Source organism: Perognathus longimembris, chromosome 9, assembly GCF_023159225.1.
Source record: "Perognathus longimembris pacificus isolate PPM17 chromosome 9, ASM2315922v1, whole genome shotgun sequence".
Lineage (NCBI taxonomy): Eukaryota > Metazoa > Chordata > Mammalia > Rodentia > Heteromyidae > Perognathus > Perognathus longimembris.
The window spans coordinates 57947937-57967942 of NC_063169.1; the positions used below are offsets into that span (position 1 = coordinate 57947937).

At 38.3% G+C, this 20006-nt stretch overlaps 1 protein-coding gene across 7 annotated transcripts in view; it reads right to left on the minus strand.

Annotated features, from left to right (window-relative positions):
* Window positions 1-20006, minus strand: part of Hivep2 (HIVEP zinc finger 2) — a 186284-nt gene that overhangs the window by 128529 nt on the left and 37749 nt on the right. For 3 of the 7 annotated variants that reach the window (XM_048354205.1, XM_048354206.1, XM_048354207.1), the window contains exon 2: window positions 16195-16269. The exons of 1 other annotated variant lie outside the window; for it this stretch is intronic. The gene's annotated coding sequence lies outside the window, so the exon portion shown is untranslated. Of the gene's footprint in view, window positions 1-202; window positions 2697-16194; window positions 18590-20006 lie in introns of those variants that run through there. 3 more of the 7 variants (XM_048354204.1, XM_048354210.1, XM_048354209.1) reach the window with 2 other exon arrangements.

Genomic DNA, 20006 nt, shown 5'->3' on the forward strand with positions numbered 1-20006 from the left:
GCAAGGTTCTGACTGTTTACTTTCGTGGGTCCAGAAAAAGCACCTTTCTGCTTATGCAGCCACAGAGAAGGGCTAAGGAACAAGCTAAGCCAGAACTGCCGCTGTTCACAAAAGGAATTCCCCCTTCTTCCCCTCCCACTTCCCTCCCTCTTCTTCTCTTGTCCCTCCCCCTTCATCGCTGGTGAATAATATCACTTACTACCTGCTTTAATCAACGCGGTGAGTCCCTGTCTTGAAGCATTCAGAGAATTTAACAGCCTGGAAATTCCTGTTGTCCATTCGCTGAGGTCAGATAAAGCTAAACAACAGCCAGTGGGCTCCTTCCCATCAATCATAAGTCACTCACTGATAGAATGTATGGTAGGAGACCTGATGTAAGCCAGTCACCAGAGAAAATACCCACTGATGACGCATATCCAGGCTTAAAAATAGTTACAGGGCCCTCAGAGGGATTATTCAACAGCCTACATTTAGACTTTCTTACAAGAGACCTGAAGTCAACGTGCTAAAGCAGCTAAGTGGTTGGAGAGAGTGGAAGTTTAAGCTCTTCAACAGACATAACCACAAATCGTCGGTTTAAATAAGCTCCCACAATAACAAGCTGTTTAGTAAATGTGAGCACAGCTTTACAAGCATGAGACGGTACCTCCAACTCTCTTATAAAATGCCACGATTGTTTATCTTACTCTCATTCTCCTTCATGTAATAGTTCCATTTTTTAAAATTGTTGTTAATATATGTGCTTCCTCCCCAAACATGAATACTACTTAATCGGACTAGAGAAATCCAGTTTTGTTTAGTTTCCAAAGAAATGTCAGGAAAGTAACACATACAGCATCTATGGTTCTTCTGAAAATATGCTTTTAATTAAAATTTAATTCTAATTTTCACTCAAGAAGCTGACACATTTTGCCCACTGTATCTGCAGTTATATTTTTATGAATTGATGGAACATTTAAAAGATAATAATCATATATATTACATATACTTATTACATACAAAATCTTGCATAGTTTAAGCAGTACTAGTACTGCTGCTCAACTAACAAGTGAATGAACAAATGAATGAGGCCATCAACAAAATGCTATGTAAAAATATTTTAACTGAGCAAGTAAGAAGATGGGTAAGATATTCACTGAGACTCAAATTCTGGGTTGTTAGGTTTGGGTTTTTGTTTTTTTTTTAATGAGGAAAATAACTTTTTACATGAGTAACAATTTTAATAGTTTTCAAGTCATCTGCTATATTTTTCCTCCCACTCAAACATATGCACAGCTACCCTACAAAGCAAGTCCTTCACAGAACTTTAGATCACAAAAGGCTGAATTTGGGCTCATTTTTCTATTTGAATATCTAAAAATGTTCCCTTCCCTGACTCCTTTAAGCAAATATGTCGACACAAATGATAATGGAGATTACAGAGCCCAGATTCTGTGTGGGACTTCAAATCTTCCCTTGCTTGCAATGACCTATTTAATAGCCTTAATTACCAATCCTTCCCTAATAATGGACAGATTTCATTGTCACTCTGTTCATTATTAGCCACAGAATACTTGTAGTGGACTTGGCTATCTCAATATTTACTGTTATTAACCATCTTGTCTACACAACTGGCAAAAACTTTTTAGCAACATTACTGCAATTTTGGACAGGTGTACTTAGGGCTTTCGTGTAGAAGGTACTTCTCCAGCAACAGTTAATAAGATGACCTTTTTTTTTTCTTCCTGTATTGGTAGGTTCTATATCACTTTCCTCAAGTATGATAACACTGCTAAAAATACAGGTGAAAATTATTTTTAGGACTAAGATTTCACCAAGTATTCACGTTTCTCTCCCTGTGCATATGTGTCAACAGTATGTGACCTAGTTTAAAAGAATCTAACTGGAAGTATTTGCTGAGGCCCCAAGGTGAGCATCACTGAAGCAATTTTGAAGAAACACACGTCTATCTCCTCCACCAAACCAATGGTAAAGACTGCAGTCCCAATCAGCAACTCATCAGCCGTTAAGTCCCGAGATAAAATGTGAGCTCACAAAGCAAAGTGAATTCAGAATCTCTTTCATTTCATAGGACTTCACTATTTATTTTCTTCAGTGAGCAATAGAACCAAACAGAAAAAGAAAATTAAAAAGACAATGTAATACGACACCTTTGCCAAATAAAAAAGAAAGTGCTGAACCAAAAAGGTTTCACTAATTTCCCAGAAGCACATGCTTTTTAAATCGCACAAAATGAGCCAAGACACCCAGAAATAATCAGACGTCACCCTGCTTCACATATTTGACTGCCTTCAGTCACGGTGGTCTGTACTTGCTCATGTCTAAACTGAAGATCCTCAGATCATTTAAACCAATGCCAGTCTCCAATGCTGAGATCATTTCAAATTTCATAGAAAGATTAACTATCAGCCCAGAGTACATAGATTAAGTTCCATACAAAATTACTTCCATCAGCATTCCTGATTTTATTAATTCCATGCCTGTTAAATTAACTATCAGCAAAACAATTGATAAAATTTTTGTTCTGCTTTATTTTAAATAGGACTACCTTTCCCAGATTAGAAACTATGCTGCAACTCTGTTCACTGTATCATTATTTACCAGAGCTAAGATATGGAACCAATCCAGATGTCCCTCAGTAGATGAATGGTATATATATACAACATGCTTCCATCAGAAAGAATGGCATTGCCCTATTCATAAGGAAATGGAAAGACCTGGAAAAAAATCATATTAAGTAAAGTAAGCCAGACCCAAAGAAACATAGGTTATATGGTTTCCCTCATTTGTAATAATCAGTATTGTTGTGCCAAATTGCAAGACCACCACCAAGAAGACCACCGAGACTCAGACATTCCGAAATGCAAAAGCAAGGTAAGGCTTTATTTAAGCAACTCAGGCCTTGTCCTTCCTACTGACACAGCAGAGGTTAGGAGGGAGAGCCTCCAGCTGCGATTACACAGAGTTTATAAAGGCAAAAGACAAAGTTACAACAATCAGGTGTTCAAGCAAGCAAGATTACGGGTACAAAGCTGATTGGCTCAGGGCTCGATGCATTCTGGGGGCAGTTAGAGTTAAGCATTCCCAGCGGTTAGAGTTCTAGACCGACTGGGCCCTAATGGGCTTGTCCTGGGTCTGCTCACAGGGCCTGCTTATCTCAGGTTCACGTGGTAAAGTGGGACCTGACTTCAAAGTCTGGCACTTCAGTATATGTCTAGGATAGTTGTAGCAAAGGATCACACTAGCTCAATAGCTAGGTACACATGACCATATGAAATGATGCTAATTGACATGAATTCCAAAATATCAAAACAAGAGGGTTGTTGTTTTTTTGGGGGGGGGTCTGGTTTTGTTATTAATGTACTATGTGAAGTTATTTCCTTTTCCTTCGTATTTTTTTGCATTTGGTTTGCCACTGTTTTCCTTTGGTTGTAATTTTGGTACCCTGTGTCATGTATATATGTTTATCCAAACTGGGGAAGGGAAGGAGAATATAAAAATGGTGAGGCAAAGGACAAAGGGTTAACCAATACAAGAGCTCACAAGATATTCACAAGATACTTATGTTGGAAATAAACTTTACAGCTTGGGGGGAGGGAAAGTTGGAGAAAATGAGGGAGGGGGTAACAATGTTCAACAAGAAACGTACTCATCATTTTATTTAGGTAACTGTAATCACCCCTCTGTTCATCACCCTTACAATAAAGTTTTCAAAAAGAAAAAGTATATGCTATCATTAGGGTTATTTAAGCCTGTAAAATATTTCTTCCAGTGTCTACTATAATACAGAGGTTAAAGCACTGCTTAAAATGAAAAATTACTAAAGTGTATTTTAGAAAGTAGTTGTTTTATCTTTAGAAACAGAAAAAAATGACTAGTCAATAAATGTATGATTACTTAACTACATGGAACAAATTGGGGTTAGGTGTGGGCATATATTCAATATAGCAAAAAGGAAATAAAGGAAAAATAAATCCTTTTGTAACATTAGGCTCTTTAGAAGCCACACTTAAGTGCATCCTTGTAACAGCTAATCTTAATTGTCAATTTGATTGGATTAAAAGACTCAGGAGATTAGTAAAGCACACTGTGGGTGTGTCTGTGTAGGAATTTCCTGAGAGGATTAACTAAGGGGAGAAGACACACCCTAAATGTGGGTGGCATCATCTGAGGATAATGGGCCCAGATGGAATGAAAGGGGAAAAAGAAGAAAATATTACAGTAACAATATTGCAGACATACTCTCCTAACCCCTTCCCTTCTCTCTGCTTCCTGGTCACCAGAAGGTGATCTGTTTTGTTCTACCAGGTCCTCCCTGCCCTGACAGCCCCCATGAGCAAATATGATCACAGTGACAAATTCAAACTAACACAGTCTCCTGTGTCACTAACAGAATACTATGCTAATAAATATTTTGCATGTATTAAAAATGAAAGAAATAGCCTTCTACTTCACTCTCATATTCCCAACCTAAAGCAGATTAAAGTACTACACTATAAAGATACTGCTCCTTATGAGCATTTTTGCTTCCAACACAAATTTACTCTATTTTAGCTACAGAGATTTAGCCCCAAAACTACTAAAAGATAATAAGATTATCTACCTCCCATAAGCTCTTCTAAAACTTTATTTACTTTATATACAAAGTTAATACATTATATGTCTCTCCATACAAATGCACTTGGCTATGCATCTTTACTAAACCTGTAAATTCAAGAAGAATAGAAACAAGCTTGCTTTCCATTTATCCAATAGAGTATTCATGCTGGATGAATCCCAACATAACATGCAGACATAGATTACAGTAGCAAATGCAAATGATTTGGGGCCAAACCTCAGTTCTACCTCTCAAATCTAAATTCTGCCATTTATTTTCTATGATGTCTGAAAAAAATCATTGGACCTCCTCTCTAACAATGGTAATACTAATTACAACTACTCTACAGTAATCAAATGAGATCATAATAATCAAATTAGATAAACCAAGCATATAAACACTAGTGCAAATGATGTAACTATAAACATTCATGAAAACAGCATTTGAATCTCTACCTACTATGCTATAGAAAATAAACGCCTATAAATATAAGCAATAGCAATGGTAAGTAATAGCAATTGCTTACTAATTTGGATTATATCTCAATTTTTAAAAGATGAATTTTAAAATAAGTACAGGAATGATTATACTTTCATTTGTAAACTCCAATAAAGAGACTCACTTGTTCATTATAGTCATTACCTGAAGTGTACAATCCCTAGCTCACCTGTCTATTTAATTATATACTGTGTGTGTTACATATGGACATGGTTCAATAACCCTTAACAGCATTTGATATAATGATTTGCTTTCATTCTCTGTTTTTCAGTTCTCAAAGTACATTTGCCTACATTCTGGTGTTCTGCTGCTTGTTTGTTTTGTTTTGACAATATTGAGGTTTAAACTTAACAGCCACAAATTTACTAGGAAGGTACTCTACCACTTGAGCTACATGTCCAGCAGTTTTTGTTCTGGTTATTCTGTTGTTGTGTTGTTGTTGTTTTGTGTGTGTGTGTGTGCACGCGTGCGCGCGCACCTGGTCTTCGGGCTTGAACTCGGCCTGAGAGCCTGGGTGCTGTCCCTGAACTTTTCTGCTCAAGGCCAGAACTCTACCAATTGAGCCACTTCTGGCTTTTTTAGTAGTTAATTGAAGATGAGTCACTGGACTTTCCTGCCTGAGCTGGCTTCGAACCATATCATATATCAGTCTCTTGAGTAGCTAAGATTACAAGAGTGAGACACCAGTACCCAGACTGCTCTAGTTATTTTTCAGATAGAATTTTACTTTGGGCCTGGGCCAGCCCGAACCCATGATCCTATTTATATGTCTCAACCATAGTTGTGGTGATAGATGTATGATACCACACTGAACGTTTTTTTGTTGAGATGGGGGGTCACATGAGCATTTTGTCCTGTTCTGGTCTCATAATGAGATCCTTCCTAATTCATTCTCACTAGGATTACAGGCACAAATCAGTGCATCCAACTTCACCTATTTTTCTTAAAGTTGTCTTCAGCTCAACTCCAAAAAAGGCTAAAAATTGTATTAAAGCAATAGTAGAGTTAGCAAATAAAACTATGAAGTTGGCTCTTGTCATTCATACTCTAGGATTTCCTAGTGCTTCACATTTCCAAAAGAGAAGCCAGGCTTTGTCCAAGTATTCCGACAAGAATACTGTTAGCTCATCATATGTATACAATTTAATACAAATATTTTTTTTTAATTTTAGGCATTTTCACCCACACTCGCTGAAGATCCACACAGCAAAGATAAGACATGCCATGTAGTATATATAGTCAAGCCACATAGTACAGACAAGGTTACAGACAACACACAGTTACAGACACAGAAACTGGGGTTTGGAAACATCTCAACTCTTATGCAGGTTATGCAGGATGATGAACAGCAATGTGTACTGAACGAGGGGTGCAGGGCTACTTTCAACTAGCTGAATGACTTCAGGTAAGTCATACAACCTTTCTAGGCCTCATCTTCCTTCCAGATAAAGACTTTTGAATCACTATTATTTTCCTATTAAGTGGCATCACTAAAATAAGGTCCAGATGGTAAAGCTGTTTCTGGGTCTTCAACCTTTCCCATAAACTGTAGATAATACCTCTTATGACATCTCATTGTCCCTCCATTAGTAAAATATTGAACCTAATGGAGAAGCTCATCCTGTTTGTTAGTTCATCTTTATTGAGCTTGAGACCCTGTTTATGTACCCATTTATTATCTGATCCCTTAGTCATACTCAGTAAACACATGCCCGGACAACCATGTACAGGCACAGGGGTCCAGGGATAAAGGTGTTGTCCTCTCATGAGCCTTTCTCCCTGTGCTACTCTGCCATTCTGAGCATAGTAGGTGCTTGTTTTAATGGGTTTGATATCATTTTTACTGCTAGTTTTCAAAGAAATAGCACAAAAACCAAAGGTGATTTAAAAGAAAGAAAGAAAGAAAGAAAGAAAGAAAGAAAGAAAGAAAGAAAGAAAGAAAGAAAGAAAGAAAGAAAGAAAGAAAGAAAAGATTGGCTCTTGTACCCAGGTCCTGGGATGAAACTGGAAGTCAAGTAAAGAAAGTGAAACAGTCCATCCAAGAGTCTTTCCACACAAAAGACAGGTATAGAAGTCAAACCCAGTGCCCCCAGATAAATGTAGGATACACACACACACACACACACACACACACACACACACACACACACACACCAGTTGGCACAGAGAAAGCCCTTCCTGCATCTCAGTTGCAGAGCCAGAGAAATAAGCAACTTGACCCTGTGCAGAGTCTTTGGAGCCCCGCAGAAACCTGAGCTGCTCTGGGTTATTTTTACTGATGGCTAGTGGTTCTTAAAGGGACTCTGTTCTAACTACATGTTTCCAGACACAGTATGCATACAACAGACAAATGAGAAGAGCTCAATCATACATACTGTGATATGGTATTGGTGCTTGAAAACATGGGAATGTTGAACAGCACAGAATTCTATTAGCTAAAAATATAAAAAGATAATAGGCAATACCTAAGTGTCCTCAGCACAAGGCTGTTACTTAAGTAGGCAATGGGGAGCAGAGATTAGAGACAGTATAGGATGGGGCCCTGCAGTTACTGTTCCACTTAAATACTCGTCTCCATCTTAAGAAGAATAGTTATCCCATTGTACAAAAAGGGAATGCAGAGATCAGAAAGACTTCATAACATACTCAAAACTTATGAGTGGGTGGATGCACACTCCTTCTAATGGTCTCAACAGGACTTGTGTGGTGCCTGTTCCAAAAGCAAATACCCATACAGAAATTTTCAAGACACCATCAGTTCTTTCATTCATTATCCCATATTCCTATATTGGCCAGGGAGGAATAGAAATAAACCAGATACAAGAGAAGTAAGATCTGAGTCATAAAGACCCAGATTTATAAAGCTACTCCATCACAAACTTGCTGGGGTGACCTTCGCCAAGGCGGTTATACTTGCCAAGCCTCAGTGGGGATAACAACAGACCTACAGCATCAGGTTGTTTTAGAGACTCAATATATTTGGACTGGAGCCTGCTACAAGAATCCCCTCAATGAAATAGTTGCTTTCATCAGGTGTATCAGTACTGGTGTTCACAAAGTATGTAACTCAATCTGCCTTAAGTGTTCCAATGTATGACCACAGCAACAACAAAAATCGTGTAAGATCTACCTGCTGATCAGGTGCTTTATATATATCTCCAACACATACAAGTTGGCCATGTAATTGACTCCACTCCCTTTGGCATATGAGAGAACTCCAGCTCACAGAGATTTAGTAATTTTCCCAATTTGTAGCTCGTAATTAATAGAGCAGAGGTCTGACTTCAAACCCTGTGCTTCTCTTTTCAAGTGAGGAATAGCCAGAGGAAAGGCTTGGGAGCTACAGGAACCATCCTTGGGTTTAGTTCTAGTCCTCACTCATTAACTGTGCCCCTAGGTCACAACCAAAACTTTTCCAACCCTGTTTCACCTGCCAGCCATGTATTTCCCCTTTCTTCTTTTCACCTAATCTCTGTAGCAATTTAACTATCCATTATCAGACTAGCAGTAATTCTACAGAAAATAAGATTCTCGTAATCCTATTAAAGCATATTATTCAAAGTGTTCATTTGTGAGCCAGAAAGCTTCAGAAATCTGTAAGTGTTGGGTTATGTAAGTCAAAACAAAACAACACAGATGTACAAAATCTTACAGTTCATATAGCATCCTCATAAACAACTCATTTAATTGACAAGCCAGCAAGGTGGTACTGAGTCTTTTTCTCAAGTGGAAAAACTAGACAGAGATTAAGTCAGTTGCCTGTTAAATCACATAACCTTTAAATAGTCATCACTTAAGTGTTCAGGTTAGCTGATATATTTCAGTCCTATCCACTTCACTAAATGTATCTCTGAAAAAATATAAACATTTTTCTTGTGTGATTTGCTATACTTCATAATATATCAAGAAATGATTTTTTATTAGCATTTCTTTCTGTCTTTCATGGACTACCTTTCACTTAGGTTGAAAGTCAGAGTTTCATTTAACTTCTTTGTTATCTCCCAAAGAAATCAGGCCAGTAAGACAACTTCCCAAAGCTGAGAGGTCGGAGTCCACATCACTTCATAGCATGGAACACGTGATTTCAGGAAGGAGTAAGTGCTCAATGATTTTTCTCAAGATAATTATAATTTTATTAAATTATATACCTATCCTTTTTTTTGGGGGGGTGGGCAGTGCTGAGGTTTGAACTCGAGGCCTCCTCCTTGCTAGGCAGGCCCTCTTCCACTTATATCATAATCCCAACCCTTTTCCTTTAGTGATTTCTCAACTAGGAGCTCATGTTTTTCTACAGTCTAACCTCAGACCCTAGTTTTCCTACAACAGTCTTCTGTATAGCTGGGATGATAAGCACATACCACTACACCCAGTTTATTTGTTGAAATGGAGTCTCACTAACTTTTTATTGGAGCTGGTCCAACACTGTGATCCAACAGTGTGATCCTCCTTATCTCTGCTTGCCAAGTAGCTGACAAGTTCAAGTCTCTACTCGTGGTCTATGTTTCCATGTTTTAAACAGGACTATAGAAGTTAGGTTTCAGGATAAAATTTATTAAGTATGCACAACATTACTCTGCACAGATGCAAATACTTTACATTTACTAATTTATCATTAGAACCTTTCTATTGGTGGGCACCTTTACTCTTTGTAATTTGCAGAAAAGGGGGAAAACCCCAGTTAACTTACCCTAGAATATAGAGCTAGGAAACTGCATAGCTCTGATTTGAATACAGGGTCTCTGGCACCCACCGCCTGTGCTCATCATGTGCTATTATGTGATTCCCTTTGAATGAATGCCAGATAACTATTCTCAGACTTCATTTGTTCCTCACAACCAACCCCTCCACACAGGAGCAGACGTAAAATCTCAGAAATCGAAAGCTGCCTTGGTAATTAACTGGCATGACTGATATTCAAAAGAAAAAATAAAATAATCCAACTTAATTGTTTATAACAGTTCTGCTCCATGACCAAAAACATATGACAAACAGCATAGTCATCACAATTTAAATTTGATATTACATTTGACATTAATTTTGATATTAAAAGATTGAATTTATGGGGCTGGGGATATAGCCTAGTGGCAAGAGTGCCTGCCTCGGATACACGGGGCCCTAGGTTCGATTCCCCAGCACCACATATACAGAAAACGGCCAGAAGCGGCGCTGTGGCTCAAGTGGCAGAGTGCTAGCCTTGAGCGGGAAGAAGCCAGGGACAGTGCTCAGACCCTGAGTCCAAGGCCCAGGACTGGCCAAAAAAAAAAAAAAAAAGATTGAATTTATAACCAATTTACCTGGTTATAAATAGTACTTTTATTTTTTTCCTTATGCAATTTCACCTTATATTACATGTCATCTTACATTGTTGTAACTCTATCTAGCATCCATTGGAATTTATCTTTTTTCATAATGAGGAACTACAGAGACTCATTTAGGGTTTCTTATTTCTCTCCTACCCTCATCAACTTCATTTTGTTGTCACTTTTTCTTTGATTCCCTTTCCTTTCCTGTTACTTACTTTATTTTTATTTTTTTGGTCAAAAGGACATAGAGTGGTACCCAATGCCATATGAATCTTCCCCAACTTGAAGCTGCATAGCAAGATTCTCAAAGCTGAGTCTAGAAGAGCCTTTATCAATTTATTTCCAGCCAAATGGCTTAGGTATATTCTCTACCTATTGGGTGATAGGACTTTCATCTCTCCATTCCTGTAAATGGCTCTTCTATGGATGTTTTCATCATTCAGCACTGAAAATGTGCTAGGGCCATCAACGTAAACTTTATACTCTGGGTTCCAGGGGAGAGTGCCATCTTTATGTACTAGATTTAAACAAAATTAAATGAAAGTTTCTTCTACCCTTCTGTCTAGAACCCACTGTCAACAACTCCATGTTTTCTCTCATCAGCATCTCAACTTATTTATTACCTTGCTCTTCACACCCATCCTAAAAGCCTTTCAACTTTGAATTATCTCTTACTGCATTCCTGTACCACCTATTCACAGTGGCTGAGGAAATCAACTCTAGAGACAGAGCTGTTTCTGTTGAGACCTCTAAGTATTAGCCCTATCGTTTCACAATGCTCCTCTGCTTAGCACGTTCTCCTAACTCCTCCACAATACCAAATGTTCCCCATTTTCATTAATATTATCAGCTACCCCCAGACACATGCATTTGTTTTCTTTTTAACACTACCATCTACCATCACAATAAAATAAAATAAGGAAACTTCCTCAGTGCACAGCTGTAGCCACAAGCTTAGTTGTACTCTTACCCCAGATTAGACTTCTCAGGAGCTCAGAGCACTCTGGCCTCATCAAGATTCTACTCAATTTTCATGTTCCCTTTATGGTATCTACCTTTCCCCCTCACCAGCTCTGTAAAACTGCTCTCCCTTGCCCCTACCTCTGTATTCCCAGTAGATCTCAGACCTCCTTGGCTCAGTGAAGCTTTCTGAAAGGATGTCAAAACTACAAGCTTCACAAGGGCAGAAAGTATGACTGCTACTCACTTCTCTGACTCCTATCTAGAATAGTTCTTAGAATGTCTTCAAGGGGCTTAGAAGTGCTTCAACAGGCACTTTATAAGAGTATCCAATGGCCAAGAAACAGATGCAAAGGGACAGCTCAATGTTATTAACCATCAGAAAAAGAAAAATAGACAAGGTTTCATCTTTAAATAACCATCATTTGATCAAAATGAGAAAAATGAATGTACCACAGCTGGGTGGGACAGTTGGACTCCAGATGTGTTATTGGAAGGAGCAACAGCTGGCACACACACTTTCAAAAGGCAAACGGCAGAAACTACTCAAGTTGAATACATATAGACTCCTAATCCAGAAACTCCAATCCTAGCCTATATGCAAAAAACATCCATAGAAACGCCATGTGTCAGAGCCAAAACCAAAAATAACACAAACTCATCAATAGCAGAGGGAGTAGATTACATTCATACAATGGAATTTAACACAGCAATGAGAAGGAATGCTTGTTACACACAACAACATGAATTAATCTAACATACTGTTGAGTGAAACAAACCAGACACCAAAGAAAATAAAGTGTCTCACTTCCTATATAGAAAATACAAAAAAATAGGCAAAACTAAGACAAATAGTATTAATCAGGATGATAGTAACTCTATTGTGACTGGAAAAAATCAGGAGACATGCCCTTAGAAAACTGATAATATTCTGGCTTTTGACAAATCTGCTGTTTGGTTTTGTGAAAGTTTCTCAAACTGACTACATTCTTTTCTAACACAGAGAAAGAGAGAGAGAGAGAGAGACCTGGATATATAAGTTTTTCCCTTGATCCTCTCCTTATTCAAAAAGAGACACTTGGGGCTGGGGATATGGCCTAGTGGCAAGAGTGCTTGCCTCTTATACATGAAGCCCTGGGTTCAATTCCCCAGCACCACATACATAGAAAACGGCCAGAAGTGGCGCTGTGGCTCAAGTGGCAGAGTGCTAGCCTTGAGCAAAAAGAAGCCAGGGACAGTGCTCAGGCCCTAAGTCCAAGCCCCAGGACTGGCAAAATAAATTAATTAATTAAATTAAATAAGAGAGAGAGACACTTGATTCCTTTCTCAGTCTATGTAAACTCTAAGACCCTTGAAGACTAGGGCTTCCTTCATTCATGAACAGACTCCAGGACATATGTCTGCTCACAGAAATGATTCTAAATGAAAGAGTGAGCATGTGGTCTCAGCCCCACTGATCATCTCTGTCTTTCATGCTGTTGATTCTAAATCCTGCATTTTTAACCTCTTTGCTGAGCCCCAAACCTAAGTACCTTCTTAAAGATCCTCCAGTGACAGTAAACAGTTTGATTTTTTTTTACTAGAGAATATCTTTAAATCAAGAACTTCATAAAGATTATCTTTTTCACTTATCACAATCAGCCTGCAAGTTAGTAATTATGATTTTCTTTTTACAAACCAGGAAACTAAGGATCCTAGAGAGTAACATACATACCAACACATAGGGGAAAAGTCAGAAAAGTAAACCTGACACTCAAGTCTTTCTTATCCCAAATCCAGAATTTACATGACCATAGATTTATAAAACGTACACCATTGCTTTTCTCACAGGCCTACTCCTGATAATCCTTCTGGGCAATGCTGTCACTTTATCACTCAAGCTGTAGTCCTGGGGTCTGTTTTCTCTCCCTTTGCCCTTCAAACTGACTCAATCACACACCACTGTTTCCCAAGCTGGAGAATCCATCTTATGCACACTGTTCTTAATATCACAGCATTCATTCATGCCTATATTTTATTTTTCTTTCGAAGGACACTATAACTGCACATGCACTGTCTTCCAAGGCCAGTTTAGGTTTCCTCCAATTTCTTCTGCCTACAAAATTTGTATAAAATGCAAATCCAAGCATGACTCTCTTCCTTGTCTACAGGATAGAGGTCAAACACATGACCATAGCATAGCTGTGCTTAAATTGGTCCATGCCAGCCTCTCTAGGTCTTTTCCTGTAACTCTACTCTTTCTCCACCCACCCTGTAATCAGCCATGTGAAGATTGACTGTCCATTCAGGAAAGCACCTTGCTTTTTTCCCTGTATCTAGTCTCTGTGTGCCAGGGCTTTATTTTCCTGGAATTCCCTTCCTCTCACTGGCTGTCAAATACTGGCCCCTCCTTCTGGCCCCTGTCCTGCAAGATGCAGCTCAAGCATTCACTCCTCTATGGAACCCCTCAAGCAAAGCTGGGGCATGGTTTTCATGTCACAGCTAAGTCCAGCACAGCCTTTTCCAGTAGCCCAATTCACAAAGCAGCCGTGACTTGATGTAATGCGAAGTCTTCCTTTCACATTAGCTCTCAAGGGCAGACCTAAACCTGTTGATTTTTGCATGCTCAGGCCAACAGGTAAGTCACAGATATTCAAACAAGTGAATTAACAAGTGAACACAATTCTACATGAATAAATTGAATATGTTACATAAGTAGTTATACTTGCTTACGATTTCTGTAAGTCAATCCAAAAATAATGTTCCAAGTGGAACTTCTCTTTATGGATTCTACTAAAGAACAGCTCAACGTACTAGCTGAAAACAGTTATTGTGTAAGTATTCTCTCTCTCTCTCTCTCTCTCTCTCTCTCTCTCTCTCTCTCTCTCTCTCTCTCTCTCTCTCTCTCTCTCCCCCCCCCACCCCCAGCCTCACAACCTCCTTTTACTATGGCCAAAGTCATCCAAAATACTGAGGAGGAATAAAGTTCAGTAGTAAAGGGAAAAAGTAAAGATGCATATGAAATAAGGTTAGCTCTTGAATCCCTAATCCCTCTACCAGTTGATCAATTCTCAACCTCAAATTTCAGATGGAACAAACATGGTCAAAAAATTATTAAAATGTATTTTCAGAGTAACTAGGAGAGAGCAGAATCTTCTATTTATCTCCTGGGTCAGCTGAACCAGAACACAGCAAAGAAAGTTCTTTTTCAGGCTGTTCTAGTATTTCTAAGATGCAGGGCATGTACATAGTGAAGCAGTGCATGCTGTCTTTCCTCCTAAAGAAATGAAGCAAAGGGTTATAGGATTGCTAGGGGTGCCTATGTGGCTGGGGAGCACAGAGAAAGAAGAAACATTTGAAAGTTAGGCCTAGAGACTGAGAGACATGGGCACCACTATTTTCTTCAGCCACCACTCACTCCACAGCCACATGGCACTGGAATAGCAAGCAGGGCAGCAAAGGCCAGACCTATAGATGGTGCTCCTCCCACAGAGCCAAGAGCAGACGGCAGCATTCACCAGCCCTCTCCACTTAGTATGTGAAGGCTACAATTTACCAGCTCTCCCTGGAATGAGACTCTGGCCCCCAGGGGCCCCCCAGAAAACCAGTAACTATGCTGACATTCCGAGAAGAGAGGAAAAGCGTGTTTTTCTCACAGTAACATTTCTGAATTGCTTTTTCTTGCTTCCTGGGGAAAGAGGGAGGAGAGGTAGGTGATTTGTGACCAGGGATGCAAATGGGAAAGATAAGAGGGCAGCTGACAAGGACGCTAATCAGTGCTCCTTCCACAAAGGCCTGATTCTAGCCACATAGAAAACCCTGTAGGTAGTCCCCTCTCCCCCTCTCCCTCTGCCCCACTCCCAACCCCGAGCTTTGAATGCATTTGTGTACACACACCCTCTGTCAGACTAGGTTCTTGAGGTTGCCATGGAGCCAATATCTCTGTGGTTTAGATAGAAGGATCCCACTGCTTTTATACTTCTAACAGCAGAGGTAAGAATTACTGCATATTATTAATTCTACTTCTATTTCAGCTTTGCAGTTGTCATTTTGTTCTACACAAACTCTATTTGTTTAACTTACTCTGTATAAGATTCCTATAATAGGAGCTAGCAAACATTGTTTTGGCAACATCCAAACTTGAACCCATTAAGATCTAGGAGCCTTCCCCCATCTCCATTCTTTCAAACACAAATGCTTCTGGCCTTATCATATCTAGAGGAGTTTATAAGAAGTGCAAAATATAAACCAATCCATCTTTAACAGAAATACTATGAAACATAAATGATAACTAGAACGTGTTTTCTCTGGCATGACGCATTGAAATTTATTTATACTCTGATAATTCTCAGATAGACTTCCAGAACCAAAATCCAACCTAGAATACTTTTTTTTTTTTTTGGCCAGTCCTGGGCCTTGGACTCAGGGCCTGAGCACTGTCCCTGGCTTCTTCCCGCTCAAGGCTAGCACTCTGCCACTTGAGCCACAGCGCCGCTTCTGGCCGTTTTCTGTATATGTGGTGCTGGGAAATCGAACCTAGAGCCTCGTGTATCCGAGGCAGGCACTCTTGCCACTAGGCTATATCCCCAGCCCCTAACCTAGAATACTTTTACAAAAGTAGATATACTACTGCAAGTTGCTCTTGGATGTCTTCTCCAAGCTCAGCTATTACCTACTGCTTAGGAATTAATTAAGGAAAGCTTCTGAAAGGAAAAGAAAGTGATCATGATATCCTAGCACAAACTCAGTATCTCTGTCACCCCTCTTTTTTAAAATTTTGTATCTCTTAAGAAAATAACAATTTTTTTCTGTGAGACAAATACAAAGGTATTAAAGAAAACAACTTTGATGTCCTACCTGAAAATCTGCTTTCGGTCCTAGTCACAGGTTCCCAAACTCTTGAGTCTCAATTTCTCAGGTAAATTCACCAATCTGCTGACAAGAAGTTTCATATTATCACTTCTCCACCCACAGTACATATATTAAAACATGATTCTGAAAATGGACTTCATGTTAGCCAGAGCTGCAAAACTGAATCTCTCAATTCAAGACAGAGGAGTATAAGAGTACAGAGGGAGAGGTAAATGGGTAGATGATACAGGTGGGCATGTAGTACCAGAATGCCCAGTAAAATAAAAATTTTATGCTAAAAAGCAGTTCATGAGCAACAAAATAAGTAGTGATGGCATTGGATGCTAACCCAAAAAATAAAACAAACACCCATGAGTCCATACTGAAATCAGTCAATAAAATACATACAGTCCCTGCTCAAGAGAATTCATCTCCCTTTTAAGAAATACAGAAAGAATACCCAGAGGCAAGAAGTCATTTTACAGTGGTATACCCGGGTCAGCTCTGAGTGATCCGTTTATGTCACCAATGATAAGGGCTGTGTAACATTTCCCTTAAAGAATGCATTCCCCTTCAAGATGAGTGCCCCATCAGTGAATATTTTTGCACCAAAACACATCTACGGAATTTCTGACAAATACTCTTCAAAAACATCAATCTCTATGGAACAAGGGGACCATACAACATATATACTATGTTATACTATTTTGTCATCTGTGTTTCGTATTATTTATATGGCCTCACCAAACATTTTTAAAGTGACTAGCTAATGTGTATCAAATGAACTTCTCAAGCAAATCAAATTCTTCTAAACCTATTAACCAACCACTCAAGGAGACTGGCCTTTTTCAATACTGATTTTTATTTTTACAGTAATTTTCCTTTCTCTGATTTTAATGCTACCATAATTCCTCAGAGTGACAACTTCAAATGCTGTACTCCAGGTTATATTTTTGTCTTACCATAGCAACATGTATACATGACCAGCACCAACATGCCTGTTACTGTTTCAGTGGTGCAATGCCTATAGTACAATGTTCAAGACTTTCTGAGCACCCTGAGCTGCTTGTGGACAGGCATTCCAGTCTCTTGGTTGCATGACAACAACCACAATATCCCACAGGGACAGTGAAGAAGTGATGAATAAAATGGTTAGTACTTGTGATGAAACAAGATGCTGGAGAGCACACCAGATCGGATACAATATCTCAACTACTAATTAAAGCTAATTTGGAAGGATTAAAAGTGGCCCTTTGTTGTAAAACTCGTAGCTATAAAGTGATAGATGATTTTTTGATATATTCTTCCTTATTAAAAGTAAGTAAATACTGCTGTGAAACATAATGTCATAAGACATAAGACGTTGGGTTTACTGAACTGCCAATACTATATTATAAAAAGGGTAACTGACCATTGAAGACAATTCAGTGATTCAGAAGTCACTGTTTTTTCAGGACAAAGAACACATTTTCAAGAGATCTGCTCTTGCTATTGGTTTAATGTAGACTTTAAATCATTGGTTTCCCTCTCATCTATGTCACTTAATAACAACAATAATACTACCAGGCTCAAGAAGACTTAAAGGCTTTTGTCAAGAGGAAATTCAAGAATTTTGAAATAAAAGACAGTGCTTCACTTACACAGATGACCAACTCAAAAACAACACTTTCATGGATTTTCAGGACTCAGATCTCTCAATACTCAATATTCTGATAGGTGATATCAATGTTTAAAGAAACCAAACAAAAGGGCAAAGTAGTAACTATGGTGGTACTCCTTGAAGTGCATTTTTTAATACGTTAGCTATCATCAGCTATGTCTTCTGAAAGTCCACAATATGCATTTCTCCCATCTACTTCACTTTTTCTTTATTAATAACCATGAAACAAAACAAAGGAAGAAATACTCGAAATTAAAGCACATCCCAGTATCTAATTATTACTTTCAAGGAATCTCTGAAAACCTCTTCCACAGGAAGTGTCCTAAGAGTAGTCATTTTGGCAATATATACACAAGGAAACAGGAAGAATGTCAGCACCCAGGCTACAGAATGAGGATAAGAACAAACTAGGCCAAAGATAGCAAGCTCGCTCACTACAGGATAAATATGAATATGGAACTCTACATCAATATAAAACTAGGACTTAGCATAGTTTTTAGACTTAAAAACTCAATTTTCCTGAGTTTTAAGCAGTATGTGATAAGTGTTTCCAAGTGAAAAACTTAGCTTTGTTTCCTATGCGCTATACTTATCATTTCTAAATAAGATTTACCCACCCCCCCGTTGTACTTCCCTCTAAAAATCACTTCTAGAAAACTTCATAGCTAACATTTGGGGAAAGTGTTACACAAAAGAGGTTATAGTGACACATATACTTTCCATTATAATATAATAAAATTTCCTTAGGAATTGGGGGTGATTGGTGCTTAACAAGAAGGGGCCAAATTTGGGGCTGGGGATATAGCCTAGTGGCAAGAGTGCCTGCCTCGGATACACGAGGCCCTAGGTTCGATTCCCCAGCACCACATATACAGAAAACGGCCAGAAGCGGCGCTGTGGCTCAAGTGGCAGAGTGCTAGCCTTGAGCGGGAAGAAGCCAGGGACAGTGCTCAGGCCCTGAGTCCAAGGCCCAGGACTGGCCAAAAAAAAAAAATAATAATAAATAATTAAAAAAAAAAAAAAGAAGGGGCCAAATTTGAAAAGGCAAAATAAAGCCTGTGAGAAAATATAGTAGATGCAGAACTAGATAAATATAATATTGCATTCCAAACATGACCCACAGGCAAAATTCATAAATTTCCTATTAGTATATAAAAGATCTAAATCCTAATGTGATATAGACTTTTGTCCCTATACTCTTTTTGAATGAAATTAAGCCAACTCAAAGCAACTGAATGCATCATCAGTGTTTGCGACAGTCTTTTCTCAGCCTTCAAAAAAGAAGCAACACCGGATAATATCTTTATTCTTTCTACCAAAACTGAGCATAAAAACCCCAACCTGTCACTGTCAGGGTATTTATTATCACTTAGTTTTCATCTACCCCAAGATTCATCTTAAGGGTTTTCAGGTATGAGATATTCAATTTAACAGCCTCAGATAAGATTTGTCAGTTTAGTTCATTTTGTTATATTTTGTTATCTTTCAAAACTACTTAAAGGAAAGTAATTTTCCATTAGGTTTAAATTTTATTTTTCCCTTCCCTGTATAAAACACTAGAAGATATATATAGAACTCCTGTCTCTAAATCAGTATAGAAATAATGCTGTCTAATTATATATAAAGTATTTATCAGATAACTTGGACTACTTAAAAATTATTATTTTTAAAGACTATTGAGTGAGTGAATGTTGAAATGCATTGTAAATTCACAAAGTATCTCCTAAATATATAATAGAGTCTGACGCTCTGAAGAACAAAACAAACAACAAAGAAAATAAGCATCAATGACCTGCTAAGGTGATTTTTGCAAATGACCAGTGATTTGAAGACATATTTTAAAAATCATTATTGCTACTTAAGTTTTAAAATTAAAACACTGGAAAGTAGTGTCACAAATGAATGCTTAGCCATACATGAAGATTTTTGCTTCCAAACATAGAGTGTCATAAAGTATTGCAGAAATATAAACATTAACTATTATCTTATCTTTTTAAGTATGATATTGGATACATCTCCTAAGTTAGCAGCCAGACACTCACCATATTCAGAAACTCTTCAATATGGTTTTCATCTACTGTCTACAATCTCAGTCAGTAAATCTACATTTAATCTATACACATTAACATCTCTACATATTAAAGGTAAAAACTTATGA